The following is a 6,362-nucleotide window of genomic DNA, read 5'->3' as shown; positions in this document are numbered from 1 at the left end:
CTGCTTGTTGGGTGTATCAATTCCAAAAGGGATACTCGATATCATTTATTATTATTGGGGAAGCAAACAAAGATTATGAAGTACATGCAAGTAACTGTTCGCATGAATTTGACTGAGTATGTGGAAAACAAAAGAAACAAAACATTTTTACAATTTTTTTTAAGTTGCACCCTAAGCACAAAAGATGATAATTGCCATGGTGGAACATGCAGTAAACAACATCTGATTGTTGTCCTTGCATGTAATGCAAACAGCAGTGGAGAACACTGTACATGGCTCATTGGCAGATCCAAGAAACCACGTTGCTTTAAAAACTTAAAACGTGGATACTACGTGTAACACTTTGTATCTATTCTCACCATAACAAATAGTGGAATGGCTCAATGTTTAGTAAGTGGCATAACATACACGGTATGAACTTAACCAGTGTAACGGTTCAATTTATTTCACCAATACAACAAGCTACTTTCAGCCTCTGTATAAGGCATTCTTGCTCATATGAAGAGAATTTATTACAAGCGATTCTTGAAGGCTGCAATTTGCACTGCTGAAAATAATCTGTGACCACTAGTTGGAGCATGCTTGACACAGTAAAAAGAGTCATCTCAGCAAGGGAATGCGTTGTCACAGTACATACAGAACTGCTTTAACAGAGACAGATAATGTAATGATGCTAATCATGTTCATGAATTAAATGTTAACATCGGTAACACTTCGTCTGACAAATGGGATATTCTGCAAGAAGTTGTAAACCCTGCAGTACATTTTGAGAAATTCGTTAATATTGATTATGTTGCCATATTTGTTACAGAGAATTTTATGTACTAACAGGCGCACCTGAGTTGGGAGAAATGTCGTCAGAAGAAAGTGAGAAAAACAATATCATTCATCTACCCATCAGGAAATTTTAACCACTTGGGACACTTCAGAACATTTTACTGCAACATCTGAAGTTGCTGCAGGGTTTATGGAAGCTGTGAATACAGTTGGCCATGAAGTTACGAGGTACTTTCGTTCCTGTGAATGAGAAAAATAAACAAATTTTTCCTACAAAATGATTTATAAGCATTGTTTACAGTTACTGTACTTATACACAGTTATACATTGTTCCTTTTACTACAGTGTGTCTGACAAGTCCCGCATCATATGTTCAATATGACCCCTTCCGATTTTCAAACATGCCTGGAGGAAAAACTTCACGATAATTAAAATGTGGTATAGTATGTCGATGGTGATTTCACGAAATTTTTCCACGATCATTTCCTTAATAAAATCCCAGAAAGCAGAGTCAAGTGGATTTAGGTCAGACGACCTGGGAGTCCACACTGTGGGTTCTCTGTGGCCAGAATGGTTCATGCGACCACAGCTGTGTGGAATTGGCTCGATGACAACTCCCTGATCAGTGGATATGACGCAGAAGACCCAGAGAGTGACATAAATCCACCTGCATTTGTAATTGAAACATTTCCCCATTTACTGAAGCTTATTAATATTTCAAACTTTAGGAACGTGGATCGATGTTGCAGGGTGACTCACTTAACTTTTTCACCTCTGTTAACTACTGCTATACATATGGTGCAGATCACGCAAGATTTCTTACTTACTTACTTACTTACTTACAAATGGTTTTTAAGGAAACCGAAGGTTCATTGCCGCCCTCAAATAAGCCCGCCAGCGGTCCCTATCCTGTGCAAGATTAATCCAGTCTCTATCTTCATAACCCACCTCCCTCAAATCCATTTTAATATTATCCTCCCATCTACGTCTCGGCCTCACTAAAGGTCTTTTTCCCTCCGGTCTTCCAACTAACACTCTATATGCATTTCTGGATTCGCCCATACGTGCTACATGCCCTGCCCATCTCGAACGTCTGGCTTTAATGTTCCTAATTATGTTAGGTGAACAATACAATGCGTGCAGTTCTGTGTTGTGTAACTTTCTCCATTCTCCTGTAACTTCATCCCTCTTTGCCCCAAATATTTTCCTTAGCACCTTATTCTCAAACACCCTGAACCTATGTTCCTCTCTCTGAGTGAGAGTCCAAGTTTCACAACCATACAGAACAACCGGTAATATAACTGTTTTATAAATTCTAACTTTCAGATTTTTGGACAGCAGACTGGATGATAAAAGCTTCTCAACCGAATAATAACACGCATTTCCCATATTTATTCTGCGTTTAATTTCCTCCCGAGTGTCATTTATATTTGTTACTGTTGCTACAAGATATTTGAATTTTTCCCCCTCTTTGAAGGATAAATCTCCAATTTTTATATTTCCATTTCGTACAATATTCTGGTCACGAGACATAATCATATACTTAGTCTTTTCGGGATTTACTTCCAAACCGATCGCTCTACTTGCTTCAAGTAAAATTTCCGTGTTTTCCCTAATCGTTTGTGTATTTTCTCCTAACATATTCACGTCATCCGCATAGACAAGAAGCTGATGTAACCCGTTCAATTCCAAACCCTGCCTGTTATCCTGAACTTTCCTAATGGCATATTCTAGAGCGAAGTTAAGAAGTAAAGGTGTTAGTGCATCTCCCTGCTTTAGCCCGCAGTGAATTGGAAAAGCATCAGATAGAAACTGTCCTATACGGACTCTGCTGTATGTTTCACTGAGACACATTTTAATTAATCGAACTAGTTTCTTGGGAATACCAAATTCAATAACAATATCATATAATACTTCCCCCTTCACCGAGTCATAAGCCTTTTTGAAATCTATGAATAACTGATGTACCGTACCCTTATACTCCCATTTTTTCTCCATTATCTGTCGAATACTAAAAATCTGATCAATAGTCGATCTGCAAATCAAGATTTCAGGTATAACACCCTGTAAAGTTGATTTGAATAATTTCGAGGGAAAAATTGTTCCGGAGCCGGGTATCGAACCCGGCACCTTTGGATTAACGTACCAACGCTCTACCACTGAGCTACTCGGGAACTCTAACCGACACCGATCCAATTTTTCAATCTATATACACAGACCTCAAAGTGGGCTGACAACCGTCAAGCATCCAACTTCGAGTGCACACTAACTCCGTGTGACTTAAATTGTGGTTTTCTGTTAACGAACAGTGACGTGTATTATGCAAATCAAGATTTCAGGTATAACTCCCTGTAAAGTTGATTTGAATAATTTCGAGGGAAAAATTGTTCCGGAGCCGGGTAACGAATCCGGGACCTTTGGTTTACCGTACCAACGCTCTACCACTGAGCTACTCGGGAACTCTAACCGACACCGATCCAATTTTTCCCTCGATATCCACAGACCTCAAAGTGGGCTGACAACCGTCAAGCATCCAAATTCGAGTGCACACTAACTCCGTGTGACTTAAATTGAGGTTTTCTGTTAACGAACAGTGACGTGTATTATTCAAATCAAGATTTCAGGTATAACTCCCTGTAAAGTTGATTTGAATAATTTCGAGGGAAAAATTGTTCCGGAGCCGGGTATCGAACCCGGGACCTTTGGTTTAACGTACCAACGCTCTACCACTGAGCTACTCGGGAACTCTAACAGAGACCGATCCAATTTTTCCCTCTATATAAACAGACCTCAAAGTGGGCTGACAACCGTCAATCATCCAACTTCGAGTGCACACTAACTCCGTGTGACTTAAATTGTGGTTTTTTCTGTTAACGAACACTGACGTGTATCATGCAAATCAAGATTTCAGGTATAAATCCCTGTAAAGTTGATTTGAATAATTTCGAGGGAACAATTGTTCCGGAGCCGGGTATCGAACCCGGGACCTTTGGTTTAACGTACCAACGCTCTACTACTGAGCTACTCGGGAACTCTAACCGACACGGATCTAATTTTTTCCTCTATATCCTCAGACCTCAAAGTGGGCTGACAACCGTCAAGCATCCAACTTCGAGTGCACACTAACTTCGTGTGACTTAAATTGTGGTTTTCTGTTAACGAACAGTGACGTGTATTACGCAAATCAAGATTTCAGGTATAAATCCCTGTAAATTTGATTTGAATAATTTCGAGGGAAAAATTGTTCCGGAGCTGGGTATCGAACCCGGGACATTTGGTTTAACGTACGAACGCTCTACCACTGAGCTACTCGGGAACTCTAACCGACACCGATCCAATTTTTCCCTCTGTTTCCACAGAACTCGAAGTGGGCTGACAACCGTCAAGCATCCAACTTCGAGTGCACACTAACTCCGTGTGACTTAAATTGTGGTTTTCTGTTAACGAACAGTGACGTGTATTACGCAAATCAAGATTTCAGGTATAACTCCCTGTAAAATTGATTAGAATAATTTCGAGGGAAAAATTCTTCCGGGGCCGGTTATCGAACCCGGGACCTTTGGTTTAATGTACCAACGCTCTGCCACTGAGCTACTCGGGAACTCTAACCGACACCGATCCAATTTTTCCCTCTATATCCACAGACCTAAAAGTGGGCTGACAACCGTCAAGCATCCAACTTCGAGTGCACACCAACTCCGTGTGACTTAAATTGTGGTTTTCTGTTAACGAACAGTGACGTGTATTATGCAAATCAAGATTTCAGGTATAACACCATGTAAAGTTGATTTGAATAATTTCTAGGGAAAAATTGTTCCGGAGCCGGGTATCGAACTCGGGACCTTTGGTTTAACGTACCAACGCTCTACCACTGAGCTACTCGGGAACTCTAACCGACGCCGATCCAATTTTTCCCTCTATATCCACAGACCTCAAAGTGGGCTGACAATCGTCAAGCATCCAACTTCGAGTGTACACTAACTCCGTGTGACTTAAATTGTCGTTTTCTGTTAACGAAAAGTGACGTGTATTATGCAAATCAAGATTTCAGATATAACACCCTGTAAAGTTGATTTGAATAATTTCGAGGGAAAAATTGTTCCGGAGCCGGGTATCGAACCCGGGACCTTTGGTTTAACGTACCAACGCTCTACCACTGAGCTACTCGGGAACTCTAACCGACACCGATCCAATTTTTCCCTCTATATCCACAGACCTCAAAGTGGGCTGACAACCGTCAAGCATCCAACTTCGAGTGCACACTAACTCCGTGTGACTTAAATTGTGGTTTTTTCTGTTAACGAACACTGACGTGTATTATGCAAATCAAGATTTCAGGTATAAATCCCTGTAAAGTTGATTTGAATAATTTCGAGGGAACAATTGTTCCGGAGCCGGGTTTCGAACCCGGGACCTTTGGTTTAATGTACCAACGCTCTTCCACTGAGCTACTCGAGAACTCTAACCGACACCGATCAAAGTTTTCCCTCTATATCCACAGACCTAAAAGTGGGCTGACAACCGTCAAGCATCCAACTTCGAGTGCACACTAACTCCGTGTGACTTAAATTGTGGTTTTCTGTTAACGAACAGTGACGTGTATTATGCAAATCAAGATTTCAGGTATAACACCATGTAAAGTTGATTTGAATAATTTCGAGGGAAAAATTGTTCCGGAGCCGGGTATCGAACTCGGGACCTTTGGTTTAACGTACCAACGCTCTACCACTGAGCTACTCGGGAACTCTAACCGACGCCGATCCAATTTTTCCCTCTATATCCACAGACCTCAAAGCGGGCTGACAACCGTCAAGCATTCAACTTCGAGTGCACACTAACTCCGTGTGACTTAAATTGTGGTTTTCTGTTAACGAAAAGTGACGTGTATTATGCAAATCAAGATTTCAGATATAACACCCTGCAAAGTTGATTTGAATAATTACGAGGGAAAAATTGATCCGGAGCCGGGTATCGAACCCGGGACCTTTGGTTTAACGTACCAACGCTCTACCACTGAGCTACTCGGGAACTCTAACCGACACCGATCCAATTTTTCCCTCTATATCCACAGACCTCAAAGTGGGCTGACAACCGTCAAGCATCCAACTTCGAGTGCACACTAACTCCGTGTGACTTAAATTGTGGTTTTTTCTGTTAACGAACAGTGACGTGTATTATGCAAATCAAGATTTCAGGTATAAATCCCTGTAAAGTTGATTTGAATAATTTCGAGGGAAAATTGTTCCGGAGCCGTGTATCGAACCCGGGACCTTTGGTTTAACGTACCAACGCTCTACTACTGAGCTACTCGGGAACTCTAACCGACACCGATCCAATTTATCCCTCTATATCCACAGAACTCAAAGTGGGCTGACAACCGTCAAGCATCCAACTTCGAGTGCACATTAACTCCGTGTGACTTAAATTGTGGTTTTCTGTTAACGAACAGTGACGTGTATTATGCAAATCAAGATTTCAGGTATAATTCCCTGTAAAGTTGATTTGAATAATTTCGAGGGAAAAATTGTTCCGGAGCTGGGTATCGAACCCGGGACATTTGGTTTAACGTACGAACGCTCTACCAC

General features: G+C 41.2%; 1 non-coding gene across 1 annotated transcript; it reads right to left on the bottom strand.

Moving 5' to 3' along the window:
- Positions 1-5,163: 5,163 nt before the first annotated feature.
- TRNAN-AUU (transfer RNA asparagine (anticodon AUU)) lies at positions 5,164-5,235 on the bottom strand. Its single transcript has one exon. It is a non-coding gene; the product is annotated as a tRNA-Asn (tRNA).
- Positions 5,236-6,362: the final 1,127 nt, after the last annotated feature.

Source organism: Periplaneta americana, unplaced genomic scaffold (genome assembly GCF_040183065.1).
Source record: "Periplaneta americana isolate PAMFEO1 unplaced genomic scaffold, P.americana_PAMFEO1_priV1 scaffold_20, whole genome shotgun sequence".
Lineage (NCBI taxonomy): Eukaryota > Metazoa > Arthropoda > Insecta > Blattodea > Blattidae > Periplaneta > Periplaneta americana.
Note: the sequence above shows the minus strand (reverse complement) of the source record. Positions and strands in the feature narration are given on the sequence as shown.